The sequence below is a fragment of the Oreochromis aureus genome, linkage group 3 (assembly GCF_013358895.1).
Source record: "Oreochromis aureus strain Israel breed Guangdong linkage group 3, ZZ_aureus, whole genome shotgun sequence".
NCBI lineage: Eukaryota > Metazoa > Chordata > Actinopteri > Cichliformes > Cichlidae > Oreochromis > Oreochromis aureus.
The window spans coordinates 28727777-28749158 of NC_052944.1; positions in this window are offsets into that span (position 1 = coordinate 28727777).

Below are 21382 nucleotides of genomic sequence, written 5' to 3' on the forward strand. Positions count from 1 at the left end.
CTCGGTGTCATTTAAAACAGCTTACAACCCTCCAAAATGAACTAAAGCGATCGACATAATGGGAAGTAACAACTGCTCTGATGTTATGCTCAGCAGCCTTTTTACTGTGTAGCAAAGTTTTCCCAGTTTTCTCGGGAAGGTCTGTATGGAGGACCACAAGAAAAGAAATTCTGTGCTTAAATAATGAATTCTAGAATAAATTCTGCATTTTAAATTCATTTTTGAATTCCAATTTAATAAACTGATTAAATTGGAACAGATTTCTGGCTGATCTTAATGAGTGGTCGTGGCTCTCTCTCTCTCTCTGGCATGGCTGCACGGAGGTAACACCCATGATAAGCGCTGAGGTGTGTGTCTTTGTCAAAAAGAACATTTGCATAATGACTGAAACCAGCCCACTGAATGATGAGGATGTACACATCCTGGACAGGCAGCAACACTGGTTTGAGCACGGAATGAAGGAGGCCATTTACATGAAAAGGTAAAGACCATCTCTGAATCGAGGAGGGGGCCTAAGGGTTCATCTTTCACTAACTTACAGTGCTGTGATTGCAGCCATTCCCCAACTCTCTGAGAATTGTACTCATGGCCATTGATCAGTGGTTGTTGATTAATGGTCATGAAAATTTGCATAATCATGATGAAAGAACTGACCTCCCAGCCCGCTGTTTATTCAATGGGCTGGTTTCATTCATTACGCAAACTGTTTATAAGTTTGGGGAAACCTGCAGTCAGCTGAGACTGAAGAAGTCACTTCGATGAGTGACGAAACGTTTCTCCCACTGAAAATGCTACGTCCAGATGAACAGAATCAACTTTTGGAGATTTACTGACCTGGATGATTGAGAATTTATCAAGACATGCCACTATTTATGCTTTTTTAAAACCATCTTATACGGCATTGCCTGAACAGTTTAAGTGGATGGCTGTGAATAAGCCTCAGAGCACGACCGCATCAACCAGAAAGAGTCAGTAAACAGGAAATGAACCAATACAGGTAACCCAGCAGGAAGTGAGGTTATTAGCAAGTTTGTCTTCAAAATAAAATCTTCTCATTTAACATTTCTACCCGTTTTACTGTTCTTTCTAACTTAAATGAATTATTTTAAAGCAAACATAAAATATAAATGACATAAATGCTTTTGAGGCATCACACCAGTACTTTCCAGTTCTCTCCCTCAATTCCCATCCCTGCTAGCATCCAACTCTGATAAGTCTTCTATGTGTATCCCAAGCCGTGTAGCCCATCTGTCTGACACGAGGAGGCCTTGAGGGTGCAGGTGCTCTCCACCTCCCACTATGCTCATAAAACAACCACTGACACCAAGACTAAAACGTGAACTTGACACAGTGACAGAAGATGAACAAAAATAAAGGCATGATTGACTGGGGAAACAGAAAGGAAACACAAAAGATTATGACTAAAGATACAAATTAAATAGGAACACAGAGTGTAAACAAAGGAGAAGTAACCATGAAACAAGAAACCATGAACCAGAAATATAGATAATATAACTAGGAATATAGACGACTGTGGATTTCAAACACAAAACTCACCACTAAAGACCAAAGAACAGGAGCACAGAACTGTAATACAAGGATAGAAAAACAAAAGAAAAAAAACCCAAACATCTCTGATTTTACAGTTTAGAAAACAGTCAGATTCTCTGGAAATGCTGAGAGTGGTACAGTATAACCTCTGATAATAACAGAGCAATAAGAGATATATTGATTATAAACTGACTGATCAGACCTCATGTCATGGAAATGATGACACAGACGGGAGCTCTGACTACGATGGTGTGAATCATGAGTCAGGCTCAGGTACAAGTCTACAAATACTTCACAAATACTTTCAGAATGAAATCAATCATATTGTTCTTACAGTAACAATATGATTACAGTTCTTTAGTTAGATTCAATCTTTTGCTAGTTTAGCCAAACAAAAAAACAGGACTTTCATATTAATTTAGATGGATGAGTTTGTGAAATTTGAATGCAAAATAATTTAAAAGTTCACAAAGCAGACTCACACCTTCAGCATGGAAAACAACATAAAATCAATAATTGAACTATAACTGTGTCTGACAATATTTCTGTAACTGTAAACTCATTTAGTTGACTTGGCTCTGATGGAAGATATTACTGTCTACTTTTGTACTTATTCATGTTTATGTTGCAGTAACTCTCTCTCTCTCTCTCTCTCTCTCTCTATATATATATATATATATATACACACTTTATATACATATATATATGTATATATATATATATGTGTGTGTGTGTGTGTGCGTGTGTATAAATAGAAAATGACATAAATATATATAAAAGGTAGTTAGCTCGTCAATGCATTAGCACAGTTAAACTAGAACCTGGAAACTAATAACTAAACACTGGGAAGTTAGAAAACTGGAAACAAGATGTGGGACAAAGATCAAAAGAGCACAGAGGAAAAACACAGCATAATGAGGGTACAACACGACACTGACAGAGAGAAACACCGGAGTTAAATACATAAGCATGACAACACAGGACACATGACTCACAGGACAGGGACTATGAAAATAAAAAAGGAAACGCGTGACAGGCACAGAGACATGGACTTAACACCGAGAAATAGACTGACTGAATATAAAGTATGGAACACAGGGAAGACACAGTGACTTAAACCAGAAGCAAGAACAACAAATCAAGAGAACTAAAACCATGAATAACAAACAATCAAGAAATATAAATTAAGCACAAAACACTGGGTCACACCCAGGACCATGACACATCCCTTACATTACTGTTTAATTTTATTGTGTCTTTGTTATGTACATTACAATATCAGGTTATACCTGTATATGTATAACTGCTATTTTTTGAAAAACAAAATAAACTTATGATCAAAAGCTTTCACTTAAACTTCATCACTAAACAATAAAATGAATGCTACACATGTAGTATATCCATATAAAGCAAACAGTCACTCAAAATGCTTTTAAGCATATTAAAAACATTTTTTTAACAGGGCAAATGAAAAAATCCTGCACTTTGTTCTTATTTGTACACTTGTCTCTACAAACTTATTAAAGTATGTTTAAAAGAACAAAATGCAAAAGATACTATTCCTTTTAAAGTAAATGCTGAACAGCGTGTGAGCTGCCTTGGCAGGGGGTTGATATTATTTTTTAAGTGCTTTGGTCATTGCTTGGAGTATCTGTCTGAAATATAAAATGTTCACTTTTGTTTATTTTTGTTTCTGTTCTGTTTGATTTTGTTTTGCCCTGTTCAAAAATCTTGTTTGACCTCTTGGTGATGTTGTGTATGTAGCAGATGTTTTGGCTTCTGCAACAAGCTGTAAACTGAGTCAGTCTGTTTGGCACTCTCTGAAGTATGTTGTGTGTTGTTACCAGAACAGACTGTCACTTCTGGACAGGTGTAGATGGTATTGTGGCTTTCCATGGAGATCATCTCCTCTCTTGGGCTGCTGGCTGGACTGAAAGATGTCCACGTTCTCATAAGCAGGGTCAGGATCATTGGAAGAACAGACAAATTTCGAGAAAGATAACTCGAAATTTCGAGTTAGCTATGATATGACTGACCTGGCTATGGTAGTAAACAGTAGACAGCAGTGTTGGGCAAGTTACTTTCAAATAGTAATTCAATTATAGTTACTAGTTACTTCTTCAAAAAAGTAACTGAGTTAGTAACTGAGTTACAATATTCTAAAAGTAATTAATTACTTGGAAAAGTAACTATTGCGTTACTTAAAAAAAAAACAAAGAACGTTTAACCCTCTGGCGTCCAGGGTATAATTGGCCATTTTTACTACTCTTGATTTTCTCTCCACATTTTACCTTTAAAACTATTTGCTTTGCCTTGTTTGGTATCATTCTTTTTAGCGCAACCTCACGTGCCTGAATTTACAGTTATGTTCTCATTTTGTCATACTGTATAACCAGAATTGATCTAAAATCAGACAAAAAACATAAAATCAGAGTAGAAAAAGTTATATTTTTACTGTAACAACCATAAACATGTTTAATGAATCATATTTTATAACTTCAAATGCAAATATTAATTGTCAATTTTAAAATCCTATGCACAAGTTTTGCAAACAACAAAGTTATTTGCATCCATTTACCTTTTACCCTTTTTTAAATAACCATTTCAAACTATTTACAGAACAATCAGCTGTTCTTCAATAAGATGCCACACAAATTATTTGTGCCACTCCAAAATAATAATTTCTGTCCACTATAAAGGAGAACATCACAGCCTGATACCTGCAGGTCTGACAGCAGCAGGTGTATCACTCCTGTTTCTACCTGGAGACAGCAGTCGCCTCATTGTTCTGACACACAACACAAAACTATCCACAACACTACACACTAACTACACAAGACAACACATTAACTACACACTCCAAACATGCTAAACGTCACAAATCTCACATCTCAAAACTCTCTCTCTCTCTCTTTTTCCTGCTCTCTCCCTCTCTCTCTCTCTCCCTCTTTCTCTCTCCCTCTCTTTTCTCTCGCCGTCACTCCTAAAACTTCCCCTGTTTTGTTTTGTTTTTTGCTCATAAGCAGAGAGTGCTTGCTAAGCGCTAACGTGGCGAAACTATTGAGGAAAAAACGCCGCGTATATATCGTTTATCATGACTCTGGTTTTACGTGGCCTATCGACACAATTTATAAACTAGCACCTTGTTGCTTTGTCTTTAAGTGGTCATGTGATCGGCTTACCACGACTACTTTATTCTTCCTCAGTCAAACAGCAGCACTCATGCGATTGTTTTGCCTCCTTAGCTCCAGGTGTTGTGCTAGACAGTGATCGTGATTACCGTCCGTGCGGGGCGCGCAGCAGCTGCTTAAAGCTGTAGCGCCCAGATTACTTACAGCTACTTCCTGCAGCTGATATAAGATGCGGTGAACTGAACACAGCTTCAACTGTTTGTTGAAAAATAGTAACGGACCGCGTTACCTTGTTAGTAACTGTAACGGCGTTGTAACGATAGGAATAGTAATTAGTTAGATTACTCGTTACTGAAAAAAGTAACGCCGTTAGTAACGCCGTTACTTGTAACGCCGTTATTCCCATCACTGGTAGACAGACAGTAGACACTGATGTGGCTTATTAAATCTTTTGAACTGTGTTCAGTCTAAATATCATTGACTGATGACCTGTGATTTGTCTTTGGCATGATCACTTTTTTGTTTGCCATATTTGTGTATCTGAACAAATCTCTTAAGCATATCTAAATGGAAAGTGCTGTCTATTTACTGGGGTGGCTGTAGCTCAGGTGGTAGAGCAGGTCATCTACTGATCAGAAGGTTGGTGGTTTGATTCATGGCTTCCCCTAGTCTGCATGCCGAATATCTTTAGACCCCAAATTTCTCTCTGATGCATCTATCAGAGTGTGAATGTTAGTTTGAAAGCATTTATAAAATGTGCTTGTGTGAATACACAAGTTGTGTAAAGCACTTTGAGTGCTCAGAAGAGTGAAAAAGTGCTATATAAGAACTGACCATTTTATTTCTGATAGATGAACAAGTTTTAAAACACTGAAACAAAATTCCCAAAAATTCAGAGTTGCAAAGAAATACAAGATCAAAGTGCAAACATAACAATACTGAATGACAAATGTATTCTTTTGAACAACCTGCAATAACCACATGTGCATAAAACACTGTTCTTGGTTACTTTCTGTCTCTCACAGACATTTTTTTAATCTAATGATAGACTGGACCACTAAGAAAAGAGGAAATGCAGCCTGTGGTTTCAGCCTGAAGTTTCCCTTGCTGTAAATATCTTGTTTCATTTTATCAGCACATAGCAGAGTTAACAAGGAATCCATAAAAAGAGCACATGTAAATGTTCACTTTAATTTCTGTCTGCATGGCAGACATAGCGCCGTTTTACAGACAACTGACATTGTCTGCCAAAACTGAGAATTTTGGTCATTGCTATCTTAGTTTTTGAAGACAATTTTGGACCTCAGTGAGAAACTGAGCTACACTGCATGCTCACATGGAACATTTCAGTGAGGAGGTGTCTCCACCCTGACAGGATTTATTGTGGGGACTAACTTCAGCACTTAATTGTCCTTAACCATGATGCTGCATTCAGTAACACTTGAAACTACAGTGACTGAGATCATTAATGTATCCTATATTTACTGGTGTCATAAATCAGTTGAAAATCTGGCTTTTTTTTCTCTTACCAATGAATAAAACCAATGTAGATTTAAATAAGACCATCATTATTAATCCATTAGAAGTTTAATGACTGTTAACACAATTGTTTGGTTCAAGTTTGTATTATTATTTTATATGAAGTTGAATGAAGTTCATGTTAACTGTGTGTAATGAGGACCTTGGTTATAGTTTCACAGGAAGTCTCTCTTCTCAGTAAAGACATATGATTGGTGGAAAATACTGTGTGAATATTTCTAATATTTAGTTCTGGTGTGAATGCTGTAGTTACAGCAATGATTCATTGTAAGGCTTTTTATATTTCCTCAGTATGGATTCAGTTTATAACATTACTATGGCAACAGGTTTAAGGAATATGTGTTATAACACCATTAGAATTGTTTACTAATAAGTTACTATACCTGGCCTCTGTTTCAGGGCTTCTACAACAAGTTCACAAAATCTACAAACTATAATAAAGCTTCAAACAATGAACAAGTAATCCAAAGCAGACTGGTATCAGACACTGTGACTGAGGACAAAGAGGAACTGAAGCTTGAAGCTTTTGCTTGTAAAGACTGTCTCTAAATTCAACCAAATGCTGAACAGTCTTAACAAAGATGACCTGAAATTTCTCTTCAGCCTGATGACTTTTTTCCTACTGTTACTTTATAACCTTACTTCTCTGATCGAGAGACTCACTCTCCACACATGGAATGTTACATATTCCATGTGTACGGAATGACACACGAGGCAGGGTTTTGAAATTCTTTAATACACTCTGGTTTACAAGGTCACACCCCACAGCTTAGTTTAATAGGAACAGGTCTCCAAAAGCCGTTGAAGCTGGAGAGATAGTCTCTCACTCAGAAAACCAAGGTTTTGTGGGCCTTTTTTAGCTTTATTGTACAGAGCAGTGAAGAATGACAGGGGAGAGAAAAAGGTGAAGACATGTGGCAAAGGGCCACGGGTTGAACTCAACCCGAGCCAGCTGCTCTACGCAATGCAGTAAATGGTTGCCAGCTCATCCCAGTGAGCTAATCTGGTGCCCAAAAACCAAGGTCACAAAGTATTTTTACATTCCCTATCACATCGAGCCTATGTGTCCACTCTGGTACATATTACATGTGCATAACTCTCCCCGTGAACAGATGGTCCAGTCCAATACCTTAAGGACATTACATACACAGCAGATCAGGGCCCTGCCAGATGTGAAGGCCAACCCCTGAGAGCAGAGGGGCTATCTGTCTGCAAGATACAAGACTGGCACCTAAGAGTCCTTCAAGATGCAGGGACCAACTGTAATAGCCACTTTGTTCAACCCGCAAAACGCCAGGCTGACTGTGGAGATGATGCCTTGTAGGCTGTTGCTGAGATCCACCCAGCACCCACTCTCAAAGGAGGGGCTGGCTGCTACATTTTGGCGTCAAGACCGTAGAATCTGGAATCACGCCACTGCACAAATGAGGCACCAGCAAAAAAAATATAATAAAAAAATAATAATAATTTTAATCAGGAGAGAAATCGAGAATACTGTATGCTTTTTTCTTGATGAATTAAAAACATTTAAAACAAATCCAAATAAAATCCAATAAATTCAGACCTGCAATGATCGTGTTTAATTTAAGAAGAAGCAGTAAGTAATAAAAGATCAAAGTACAAACATGACAATATGTTGTTATATATGTTTTTCTTCTTCTGAACAGGCTGTAATGTCTAAATTTGTGTAGAAGATTGGTGGTGGGTACCACCTGCTCTACCACATCTATTGATAGTTCAGGTCACCTACAAAAGAGGAAATGCAGCCTGTGGTTTCAGTCTGAGATCTTCTGTTCAGCAGATGTGTTGTTTTATGTTATCAGCTCACAGCAGATAGTTAACGAGGAATTAAGACACATGTAACAGTGATAATTATTACTACTATTCTAGCACAGACAAAAGTGTACCTTGCATACAAAGGCCAAAGTGCAATTCACACTGTGGTATCTAAGTATACTTGTCACGGTGTGGAAACAGGTAAAAGTGGAGTCATTGTGGTGATCACATACTAAAGAGAAAACAATGTTTGTGTGCATCAAGAGAAACTGAGAAGCTTGTTTCTCATGCTGAAAAGCAGCTGCCTTTAAAAGTCTCTGTATGTACATGTTGTAGCTGCTCATCCACCCATCCATTCTCTTAGAATTATCCTTGTCAGGGTTGAGTGGGTTCTTTCTGTGTAGATGTTCATATATGTGTAAATTAAATTAAATATGCTACACTTCCATCTTGCTGATATGATTTTCTTCTTATTGAAACTCCAAAACAGCCCACTTCCTCTTTCTAGATTAACAACATATAAGCCTCCAAAGTATAATCAGGTTTGTAACCTGTCAATAAAGTAAAAAGTTGTAGGCAGTCCTGTGAAAATGGTCAGATACAAGGAAGGGACTGAAAATGAGGGAAGTTTTTTGTAATCCTCGAGGAAATTATGTGGTCACAGTTGCTCCACGACACCGAGAACAGTAACTGACTAAATTAAATAATACACTATATTACAAAGTTACAATATATAAGAAATAGCTTTAACATGTGCAAATAACTCAATTATAAATGTCCCAGTATAAGGCAAATAAATAGAAAAGAATAGAATAGAATAAATAGAATAAACCTTTATTAGCCCACAAATTAGAAAGTTGGGTGTCACACAGCTCTTATAGCAAGAGGAATATAAACTATAGAAGGAAGACACAAAGTGGTCCCATGTATATAAGCAACTGAAATTCATATGTACAGAAATTGTACAGATTTGTACATAAGTGTGAATGTGTGAATGTTTCTGGTGAAATATGCAGTGAACAAATAAGCTGTAAGTGAGTAGATGCAATTAAAAACATATGATATATCAATTAAACAGGTGATGAGTAGGATAACCATGTTAACATTGCATCCGTCAACTCTGCCAGCTTTGCGTTGGCTTTATAGCTTTATCATTTTCTATATTATCCCAAAATGCCCTTGGTTTACGTGTGTACAATCGCCAGCTACTTTTTATAAGTTAAAGCATCGTATGATCCGGCTTTTAGGCAAACAATGACAGGAGATGATTATGGACCTCCTCCACCACTTTTGAGCCCCAACACCACTTCCTGGAAGAATTACCCGAGGAAACGAGGAAAGTGGGCTGGTACACTTATCAGAGTCAGAGCTCTTCTCCATGCTTCCTGTTGAACTACAGGACCAGCAGAGTGCATCTTTAGATGGATCCTGCCTGTTGTCCCTGTAGCTCCCACAACACTTGGTCCACCGCTCTCAGCATTCTACTTTCCTAAGCAGCCTCACTTCACTGAGCTGGTGGCTCAGATGTTGGGATTTACGCCCTTCAAATAGCCCTACTAAATGTAAGATCTTTAGCAAACAAGACATTTGTATTAAACAACTTCCTAAAGTTCAACTCTGTGAGTCTCTGTAGCTTTTTCAGAACTGGTTCCTCCTGATTGCTCATTCTTCAGCCTCCCTCGCTCCTCTTGAAGGGGGGAGGCTTAGCCACCGTGTTCAACACTCGATTTCATTGCCATCAAACATTACAGCACTATTCATTTTCTAGTTTTGAACTCCAGCTGTTTGAGTTAGGATTTAATCAGTTTTCAGATTTTATGGGTGGAATTGCTCTGAAATTTGACAGTTTTTTAATCCTTGGTGATTTTAACATCCATGTCTGCTGTGACTTTTGGTCAAGGACTTTTTAAATATCATTGACTCTTTGAATGTGACTCACACTGGACTTGGTGCTTTGCGGAAATATCTGAGTTGCGCATCGCTGATAATTACTCACTCTAATGTTGCGCTGCTCAGTGGATAAGCTGTGCACCCCACCTTGGCCCACCTTGATTTTAACAAGATCTCTGAAAAATTTCAGTCTGGTTTTAATTTACGACATAGCACTGAGATGGCACTCCAAATGTAATTTTATTAAATCATGGCCTTAATTTTCAGATTTTTGTTTCACACCACAGGGGAGCACCTTCTTCCAATTGAGAATTAGTGTTGCGTCACCGCCGGTCTTTAAATGTTGAAGAAGCCAAAGAGTAAAACACACTACCTGCCTTTATGTCATCGTTTACCTGATTTTTCCCCCTTTGTTAGGTTAGGAAGTTTTAATAATCGTGCATGTGGTCCATACGAGTGACGTAAAACTAAAACCTGAATTTGTTTAATTTGCACTTTGAAATGTAACATGCTGCTGCTCACCAAACAAGCCTGAGCTGCCTGTAACAGCTGAGTGTGTGTGTGTGTGTGTGTGTGTGTGTGTGTGTGTGTGTGTGTGTGTGTGTGTATGTGTGTGCTTTCCAAACTTAAAGCTTCTTTTTGTAACAATTGTCAAAGGAGTTTGCAAAGAAAAGCGTCTGGACTTCTTTGAGTTGCTTGAAGACGTTTCACCTCTCATCCGAGAAGCTTCTTCAGTTCTAAGGTCAAAGGTCATTTGACCCTAGAACTGAAGAAGCTTCTCGGATGAGAGGTGAAACGTCTTCAAGCAGCTCAAAGAAGTCCAGACGCTTTTCTTTGCAAACTCCTTTGACTACGATGACCTGGATGACTGAGAACCTTCACAGACATTTTGTAACAATTATACAACACATGTCCTGCACTTTTGATTTTACAGAGAATGTTTTGTGTGCCTCTGCAGTGATCGTCTGTAGCTAAAGACATACTAATCCTGCTGGCTCTGCCATGCTTTATGTGGAGTTTTCCTCAACAGAGGTATGGCCTTAGTGTGTCACACACACACACACACACACACACACACAGTGTGTTGCATCTAGTTTAGCTTAAACGTTTGCAGTGGACAGGAAATGTGAACATGTCACACGACTGCTGTGGTGAAAGATACAGGAGCTGTTTGAGGTTGAGGAAGAAGGCACAGACAGACGATGGAGGGAGGAGCTGAATATAAACTCTGGTCTTATCTACATTAAGTGCAGCTTCTCTTTGTTCTGCATTTATTATCAATGCAAAGTCGAACACTTTGAGATTAGATGCAGATCAGCGTGCAGGGCTGGACGTGAGGATGGGGCACTCTTTGCTCTGTTTGCTGGGGTTATTCTGTGAGTACAATACACACCTTTACTGTTTGAATGGCAGCGATGAAGGAAAATGTTTCTCACTGGTGACAATTACAGTGTATCACTGCTTTAACCTGTTTACCTGACAGCTTCAACACAGCAGACTAGTGACTGTTTAAACTGTTAGATACACTGCTGCTGTTTGCATTCATTACATTTACTGTACACAATTTATTAATATTGTGTTTATGTTGATTGCACTGAAAAATTATATTCTTTCATATTTTACATACTTAATTTTAACAGTGTGTTTTTCATGTTTCCAGCCTGTTTGACAGCTAATAGAAACACATAAATTAGGTGATGAGCAATAACTGTGCCATCTGAAGATTTACCTTTAAAAAGCCTCAGTTTATTTATTTATTGTGATTTTGTCAGTTGTATAATGTCTGATGATGTTTCATTCATTATTTTAGTGCTCAGTACAGTCATCCATGGAAACACTGAAGGTGAGAAATGTTTTTTCTTACATTTATATCATACGTGTTGATCTTAACTAGTATTTAGCTTCTCCTGTGTTGCTCTAAATGACGTCCTCTGTGTTACATTTTGTATCATAAACCAAACATTTCACTGAGATTATTGGTTAAAATGTTAATATAACCATGTTAAGTGTGTGACCACTCAAGCACACACCCAGTGGCGGTCCTAGCCTGTTTGGCGCCCTGGGCGAACACTCCCTCTCCCTCTCATGAATACATAATGGGCTTGGATTTACAACATTATGAATGAAATGTGCTCTATTTGGAAGCAGTCGGCCCCCTCCCCTTTCAATGGGTTATGTGTGAGACTTTAAATCATCAAACTGTAAATTATAAATTTTTAATTGTTATTGATCCCTTTACCCCGAGTCCTAAAGTGTATATTTATTTTCTTACTCTACTATATTTATTATTCGTTTATTTGCACTGCTGTAACTGGAGCCTCGTCGTCTCGTCTCTCTATATACTGGACTGTATGTAGCGGAGATGACAATAAAGTTTACTTTGACTTCAGCAGCGCGCAGGCGCACTGAGGGCTCTCGCGCTCACTTTTCGTGTATAAATTTCGAAAAACATCGGTGCAAATTATAAGTCTGTATCATAATGTCCGGTGTTTTCGTGTTTGTTGTTTTGTTTTTATTTTGTTTTATTTTGCGAGTTGGTTATTAGATGCTGCTCCAGCCAGCCAGAGAATCCCCGCCCCGCCCTCTCCTCCCTGTGCATAAGCAAGCAAAAGCGCACCTCGCAAACGGAGGGCGCCCTTACTCCCAGCAAATGGGAGATAGAAAACCGATCGGTGCCTATGCCATTCCCAATATGCGCTGGCTGCCGTCGGGGCAGCATGAGTACGAGCATTTTTTTAAATTTTTTTTTTGCCGATGCCCGTGATGCCGCCCCCCATCACGATGCCGCCCCGGGCAACCGCCCGTGTCGCCCGTATCTAAAACCGCTACTGCACACATCCACGATACAAACTGTATATTTACTGAAGAGCTGTGGCTTCATACATGTGGATTTTCTTTTCATGTTTATCTGATCTGCAAATATCAACAGTGTGTGTGGTTGTTAAGGGGCCAAGAGGCCAGCATGTGGATCTAAACAGATTCAGTCACAGGAAGCAATGCTAAGGTCTCTCTCACAACTTTTCTTGTGAAACAAGAACAAATAATGACACAGCTGAAAATGCTTAACAAAGGGATATGGAAACGTGAGGGCTCTGTGAACAGAAGGAGAAAATGAGCAGACAAGATGGAGGTTAGGGAGGGTGAGGCTGAGCTGGCTTTTGTGGCTTACTTGGCAAGTGTAGAGTGGAGGTTGCTCCAGGAGGAGTAATGTTTGCCGGGTGAGTGTTCTGCAAGTGGAGTAAGTTCAGCCTGATTATTCCAGTGACTGATTAAACAGTTGAAGGCAGGAGGTCAGGCAGCTAATGAAGAGTGAGTCTGTGAACATGAAACAGCACGAGGTATTGCAAGATAGTGACCAGCATCCAGGTAGGAATGCGAACTGCACACAATGTGAACGGTGGAAACTACTGAGAGCACAAGGAGAACAAGGTAAGTTAATCATAGAAACAATGAACAAGAAGCAAAGGCTGCCTGTTATTAACATGTGGTTAGCTGATAAACTGGCAAAACAGAAACATTAACATTCGTCTTAAATACGGCTGATTGTCCTGGATCAGATGAGCAAAGCAGGTGCAAGGGCGAGGGCTCCTCCCAGAGGTGGAAGTGCAGAGGCATCATGGAAAAATACAGCCAACTCAGCCCGACCATGACAGTGCATATTATTTCACTGAATCATGCTGTAGGCATGTATCCTGGATTATATTGTAGGATTTTTTTGGATTACCTCTTGGAATTATAAAATTATCAAAAGCTACACACAGATGACACCTTCAAGGAAACCAACATGAAATAAGGTAACCAAAGGCTGCTCTGAGCTCAGCATAGAGTTTGTTACCTTCATACTCCCTCATTTAGTGTTTCAATTAAAAGCTGTCAAAGCAAAGTCTCTGTAGATGTTAAGTGTGTTGAATTGTGTGGCTGCATTTTGCAACAAATTTGCATCAAAACATTCAGCAATGTGCTTTTGAACTTTTTATAAATTACAGGAGGGGAAGTGAAGGTCACTCTGACAGCAGACAGATTAATCATACCAGCAGGGGGCAGTGTGACACTGACCTGTGATGTGAAACACTCTGCTGACTTAAAATATGAGTGGGTCAGAGAAACCTCACCTGCAGTGAAGTCCACAGAAGCTGCTGGATCAGATAAAGTGATCAGGATCTCTAAAGAATGCAAATACCAATGCAGAGGATGGAGAACAGACAAAACTTCACTCATAGCACAAAGTGAACCAGTCATCATTCAGGAAACTGCTGACTTTAAAAATGTCATATGAAATAAAAATCTCCAAAATCTCCAAAGTTTAGAGATCAGAGAGGGATATTATTATGATATAAAATTGTGTCACAAAGGGATTCAACAAAACTGTCATAAAGTTATAACAAACAATATTGAGGCTATAATATTTAAGTCTTCAAGCAACTTAAAGAAGTCCAGACGCTTTTTTCTTTGCAAACTCCTTTGACTACGATGACCTGGATGACTGAGAATCTTCACAGACATTTAAGGATAATGTTATTATTTTGTTAATAATAATATGTTAAACAGTCAGAAATGAAATGTTTGGTTCAGTCATTCATAAATGTGTTTTGTGATTTGGCCCCTAATGCTCCAGTTATTGTTATCAGTTTTTGGACAGAGTGATGTCACTCTGTGTGATAGGCTCATTTCACAGGCCATCTTGACCAATGGCCTGTGTCGGATCCACTTTTGCTCTGCGTATTTTTATTGTTTTTGTCACTTTTATTGAACCACGCTGACTCTCTACTGACCTACGATCGTGAAACTCTGTTAAATATTCGACTTGCCACAGAGAATTTAGAATCTGCAGAATCTGCGGCCATTGAAACAGGTTCCCTGGATGGCTGTGACCAGTCTGATGGACCCTACCAGGATTGCTCTTGTTAACGCTAGGTCATTAGCAAATAAAACGTTCATATTGAAGGATTTCTTCACCTCTCATAATCTGGATTTCCTCTGTGTGACAGAAACCTGGCTCAGTGACGGTGAGTTAAGCTCTTTCTAAGAACTATTACCACCAAACTGTTCGTATTTTAACTCAGTGAGGACTCCAGGTGGAGGTGGAGGAGTGGTCAGAGTTTATAAAAATACTTTTCACTGTCATCGACTACGGCTGGGCTATATCATACCGCTCACGGTAATACCGGTGTAATTATGGGCAACGATAGGAAAATGAAATATCACGATAGAATATGGGTAAAACGCGCATGCGCAGTGCCTTTGTTTACATACGCACATGGCGGTGACGGAGAACGAGAAGAGCGAAAGCGGATCGTTGAATGAAACGGATGAAACAGAATTGGTTTGTAAAAATGCTGCAACTTCAGTGGTGTGGAACTGGTTTGGCTTTCGTCCGTCAGATACACAACAAAGCACTATTTTTGGTAGAGCATGCTAGCGGGCCGTCGTTATTACCGTGTTGTTTGGAAAATACGGCACATTTAAAATCAATCCTTTGATTTTTCTGAAAATCGACAGTTCCCCTTATAATCCCGTGTGCCTTATGTTTGAATTCTGGTTGTGTTTACTGACCTCGAAGCGATTTTATGTCGTACATGGCGCTTGAAAATCTCTCAAATGTTTTAGTATGACTTTGCTAAGCTACGAACCCGCACCGCTTGATGGATTGTCGGAGCATTACGGCTATCGTAGACAGGCGCCTCGCGGAGTGATACGTACTGTGCTTCAACATAATATTACCGTATTGTGTGTGTATAACCTCTTTTTAGGTTTTGTGGATATTATACATGGTTATGCTGAGGATATGTCGGCCAATTTCCACTGGAAATGCCTTTTGGTTAAACTGTCAGCAAAGAATTTGCACTGTTACATTTTTATATAACTTTAATGCACATAAAAAAAAACAGCTGCTTGTTTAAGTGAACATACATTGATGGGGTTTTTTTGCACTAATGAAGTTGTGGAGTTGTAAAGTATTTTGTCTAGTGTCAATTATATCGTCAGTTATATCGTTATCGCAAATTTTCAAATGTATATCGTGATAAATATTTTTGGTCATATCGCCCTGCTCTATCGCCAACTGTCACCTCACTACCAAGCTCGAACTGAATATGTTTGAGCTTGGTAGCAGTCATCCTGTTCTTCATGCGGTGATCTACCTTCCACCAAAATATAACAGGAACTTTGTTAATGACTTCTCTCAGTTCTTGGCTGAAATAATGCCAAAGTATGACAAGGTTTTAATCCTGGGTGATAAGAACATTCATGTGTGTTGTCCTACTAAACCATTGGCAAAGGACTTTTTAAACCTACTTGATGTTTTTAATGTTTTGCAGTCTGTCACTGGTCCCACTCATAAACATGGACACGCTCTCTAGAGATGGTGCCACCTTGTGGTATGGCATGAAACTACGTTAACTTACAGCAACAGCTGCTTATCATTACATCCTCCTTTTTTTCCTTTCTTTTTCTTTTTTAATAAACACATCACCAAACATATGCGAGTCAAAAAACAAACATTAAACAATATTCCAGTAACTGTAGAAGAGATCCTGCAAGCTATCAGCAAATTGCAGTGTTCTAAGTGTCCCGGACAGGACGGGTTTCCTGTTGAGTTCTATCGTAAATTTATGCCTAAACTGGCCCAGCTCATGACAAATATGTATAAGTATTCACTGGAAGTTGGATCCCTCCCACCATCTCTACTGCAGGCATCTATATCATTGATCTTAAAAAAGGATAAGGACCCACTACAATGTGGCTCATACCGTCCCATTTCTTTGTTAAAAGTGGACTATAAAATCCTTGCTAAACTTTTAGCGATGCGTGTGGAAGCAGCCTTGCCATCTGTAATTAACCCGGATCAAACAGGCTTTATTAAAGGGAGATATGCCTTTTCTAACCTTAGACGTTTGTTTAATGTTCCTTACAATCCCTCAGACTCCAACAGCCCTGAGTTTGGGATCAGTCTAGATGCTGAGAAGGCTTTTGACAGGGTCGAGTGGGGATACCTTTTTTATGTTTTGGAGAAATTCGGCTTTGGTAAAATAATCATCTCCTGGTTGAAACTTCTTTATACTTCCCGCTTGCCGCTGTCAAAACAAATGGCATATGTTCTGACTTTTTTCCTCTGTTTAGGGGACTAGGCAGGGCTGTCCCATGTCGCCGCTGCTTTTGCACTTGCAATTGAGCCCCTGGCCATATCGCTGAGATCAAACCCAGATATCACCGGGGTTACTAGATATGGTACAGAACAAAGGGTCTCCTTATACGCAGATGATTTGCTTCTTTATATCTCAGAACCAGCATCCTCATTTCCTATGGTGCTCTCAATACTTGAACAGTTTAGCCTTATATTCTGGCTATAAGCTGAATCTCACCAAGAGTGAACTGTTCCCCTGAATGCTGCTGCACAGAAATATCAGTGTACAACACTGCCTTTTCGAGCTGTATCGGACAACTTTACATATTTAGGGGTTAAAATTACAAATCAATTTCATGCTCTTTTCAAGCTTAATTTTGACCCACTTGTGAAGAAAGTTAGGCAGGATTTGGACAGATGGTCTCTACTCCATCTGTCTGTAGCAGGGCGCATAAATACAATTAAAATGAATATCCTCTGTGGAATTACAGGGATTATTTTATATAACCATCATCTTTGTCATTGCATTAATTATCATTTCATCAAAGTGTTTATTGAAGCTGCTGGCATTATGTTATAATTTATATTATAGGGGTTATCATAATCAAATATTAACATGTTTATTACAGGTGCAGTTATAACTACTTTAAAATGATTGAGTTAAATATATATGTATCATAACTCATATGCTGAGTATATTGGTACAGTAAAATAGTAGCTGAGCAAAGGCCTGAATGTATTCAGCTTCTTGTGGTATTTGAGTTTGCTTAGTTACAGGTGACGGAAGGATGTCCAGCCCATGGTGACCTCAAAGGCCTTAGGTCATCACCATATTCGGAAGAGTATGCCACAAGGAGGAACCTCTATGTTGCATTTAATTCTTAAAATACATGAATGTTCTGTACATGCAAATTATGTGCTTGTAAACGCAAGAAGGGCGTTACAATACCCTGATGTTATAAAAGCAATCTAGAGTGTATTTTGGGTAGAGATGTACAACTGTTTTGCAGTTTGCACCTCTCCACGCCATGAATTCATTAAAATCAATTGTTTGAACGACCTTTTCTGGACTATCATTGTTTTACTCTCATCCTCAATTTCGAACCCGCAACTTTTGGTGCATTGGCCGAGGTTGAGGGAGAAAAGTTGGAGAATGAGACTGAGAGGGTCCAAGGTGCTCAAACAGGCAGACACGAGTCAGTGGTCGAAGTGAGTGGACATAAGCCGGCTTATTCAAAGGTAAGGCACTACCTGTTGAATTATTTCCAAACAGTGCTGAATTGGTTCTGACAAAATTGAAAGTCTACTCACTGAAAATTACTGGTAAAGGTCTGTTTTGATTTTGGTGAAAATCTCATGAGAATTGAAGTTGAAGTAATGATAATGTAAGGTTAAGTGACAGTACTGATTAAAGGAAATGCAGTTGGACTGCTAAGGAAAGAGAATTTAAAGTAGTTGGACTACTGAATTTAGGATATAGGTCATTTGAAATCTGTATATGGTCATACAGTTATAATTGAATATAAAGCTGGGCTTGGACATCAATACAGTCGGTTTTGTGGTTTCATAGGATGTCTTTAAAATACAAGTAAATTTTTCTAGAACGGAACTGTGGGAAGTTCTAAGAAAGTGCATTGTCGGAAGGTGACGCTTCCAATTTGTCGGTGACGATCGACATCTTCCTCTGGGAGGGATAGTTCACTTGGCAAGTGTGGAGAACAACGACGCTCCTAAATAGCTACTGATTGGATCAGTTTACCGTTTGGAACGGTTTATGCACTTTGTTTGGGTAATAAAGGTTGGACCTTGGGCGTTGGACGCTTTTAAATTGACTTAGGAACTTTAGCAATTAGACCAGACACAGGTTGGACCTGATACTGGGTCATTGATTATCAAAAACTTGGAGTTTGTCCCTTGGAGGGTTAATTCAAATTTTGTCTAAATTATGTAGGTTGCGCAATTTAAGGCCTTGTAAATATTATTTAATTTATCAGGCGTCTCTGTGTTATAATTTCTATGTTTGTATATAGGCTCTGTCTGCCACGGGCACTGCAGCAGGCTGGTTATTTTGAGAGTGTGTCTGTGTCTATGTAAATGAGATGCCTGTGACTTATTTAGAGTGACATTTCCTGTTTACGAATGAGTGGCTAATGACTGACTGCAGAGCCAGGGTCAAGGACGACTTCAATCTGTGTTTTAAGGGAAGAAATGCAGTTTATGTTTATTATATTTGTGTGACTGTTGTTGATCATGATAAGTATTTCATGATAACTGTAGAATATGAGTATGGGGTTTGCTTGACACGTGTCTGTACTAGGTAAAACTGTGTAAGACTGATAGGAAGTTTATAGAGACTGCTACACATGGCTGATGCCTGTATTTAAGACGCTGGTTTTGTTTATTACAAGACTGTAAGTAAAGCTTTATTTCTTGCCATGACTGTATGAATTTTTGCTGGGTTTTGAGATAGGATACATAAACTGTTGATACTTAAGACCGTTATCTGGGTTCTAAGAACTGAAATTGAATTTGAGATAATTTAATTAAAAAGATGTCTGTAAGCGATGTGTGTGCTTTGGGGTGTCAAGTAAGATGTTTTAGGATTTTTAGATGGGTTCTGTTTCAGTTTGAGATAATATATACAGTTACATTTTCTGTGTGTGTGTTGTTGAGTGACAACATGCGCAGTTTAAATTGAGCGCTGTTCCTTCCTCTTTTAGTTTCAAAACACAAAGGCTGTTAGATTAAAATTACTGTGAGTAACGGTTTGACTTTTGACTAGGGAAATATGATGCTTACTTTTGGGTCTATGAAGATATCATAACATTTTGGTGGAGATGCCAGGGTAAAATAGTGAGCTCAGACAAGGGAGTCTGAGAAAAAACACCGTGAGATGAGTAGGGTGTTTAACTGACTCAGGATTTCAGAGAATCGAGTCAGCGGCGATCTTGAGTTTTAATGGTAAGTTGATTGTAAGAGAAAAATCATTGTTTACCATGTTGAAGTAATTCTGATGATATTACTAGAGGTGTTGTGACACAAGTGAAGAACAAGTTGTAAATGGGGACTCACAATTATGTTGATATGGATAAAGGACAGAAACAGTTTCTGAATTTTGAGGAGAATTTTGAAGCACTGAGGTTGAATTTTCTCTGTGCTTGGTGCCCTGTGTGGACCTATGTTAGAGTTATAAGTCCAAAGGTTATGACCTGGAGGTCATTCATGGTGTTTAAAGAAGAACAGGAATTAGAAAAGATATTTAATGTCATATTTTGTGTAAATTGAGGGGACTCACTACATATGTGTTCACCTTTTTAATTTAAAGTGACACAGACATTGACACACACATAAAATTGTTAGGGGTGAGTTACTTCCTCTTTTAATTTTAAACTGGAACACATGTGTGCATTGGACTAGAATTTCATTTGGGCTAGTTAAAGATAAAGATGACCTGTGTCAGTCCCAGAGGTGGGAAATTTCTTTTGTTAAAGCAAAAGCGCAAAGTTATGCAGTAGAAATCAGAAAACACTGGAATGCCATAAAATAAAATAGAACAGAATGATGTATACAATAGAATAAAATAAGAATACCAAGATTATATAAAACTCTTTCTCTTTTAAGAGGACAGATGCAGTTACTGAGGGTTGTCTACTTCCCTTCCTGATTGTAAACAAGCATGTTTGATAGAGATCTGCGCGCTTGATAAAACTCCTCTAAAACTCCCTGTAAGACTGTTAGGAAAGCGTGTATGGGGTGATTATAAGTGTATGAATGTTGTACTGGATTTTAATGATTCTGTGTGAGTTGTACAAAGTAATATAAGTAATAATAAGTCTGGGTAGGTACAATAGGACAATGAGTGAAAAAGTGGAAGTCTGAGAGAAAAGGCAGTGTGTGTGAGATGATTATGAAAGGATTGTGTGAATGAAGTAAAAAAACAAAACAAAAAAACTGACAAATGCAAAAATTAGTATACTGAAAAGTGTGTGAGAAGAGGGTGTATTGTTTTTAGACCAAGACTTAGTAAAACTAAAGAGGGTTTGTAGACTGTAAATATGAAAAAACAAGTGTTTGATTAATCTGTAGAAACAGGAAAGAGAAATAGGAAATACTGTGCTGCTGTGTGAGTGATTGATGATGTCAGGGGAGCACCCAGAGAAATAGGCAGACGAGTTAAATTCTAAGAAGATGAAGCGAATGCATGTTTTAAGTAAAGTAATAAAGTAATAAAATTATATTAATTACAGGTTTTAGAAAAGGGACAGACTGAGAGAAATAAATACATGAACTGACAATTACATTAATGAACTGAAAATGCACGTACACTAACTGTTACATGTGAAATTATTGTTGGAAAGTTTAATACACACAT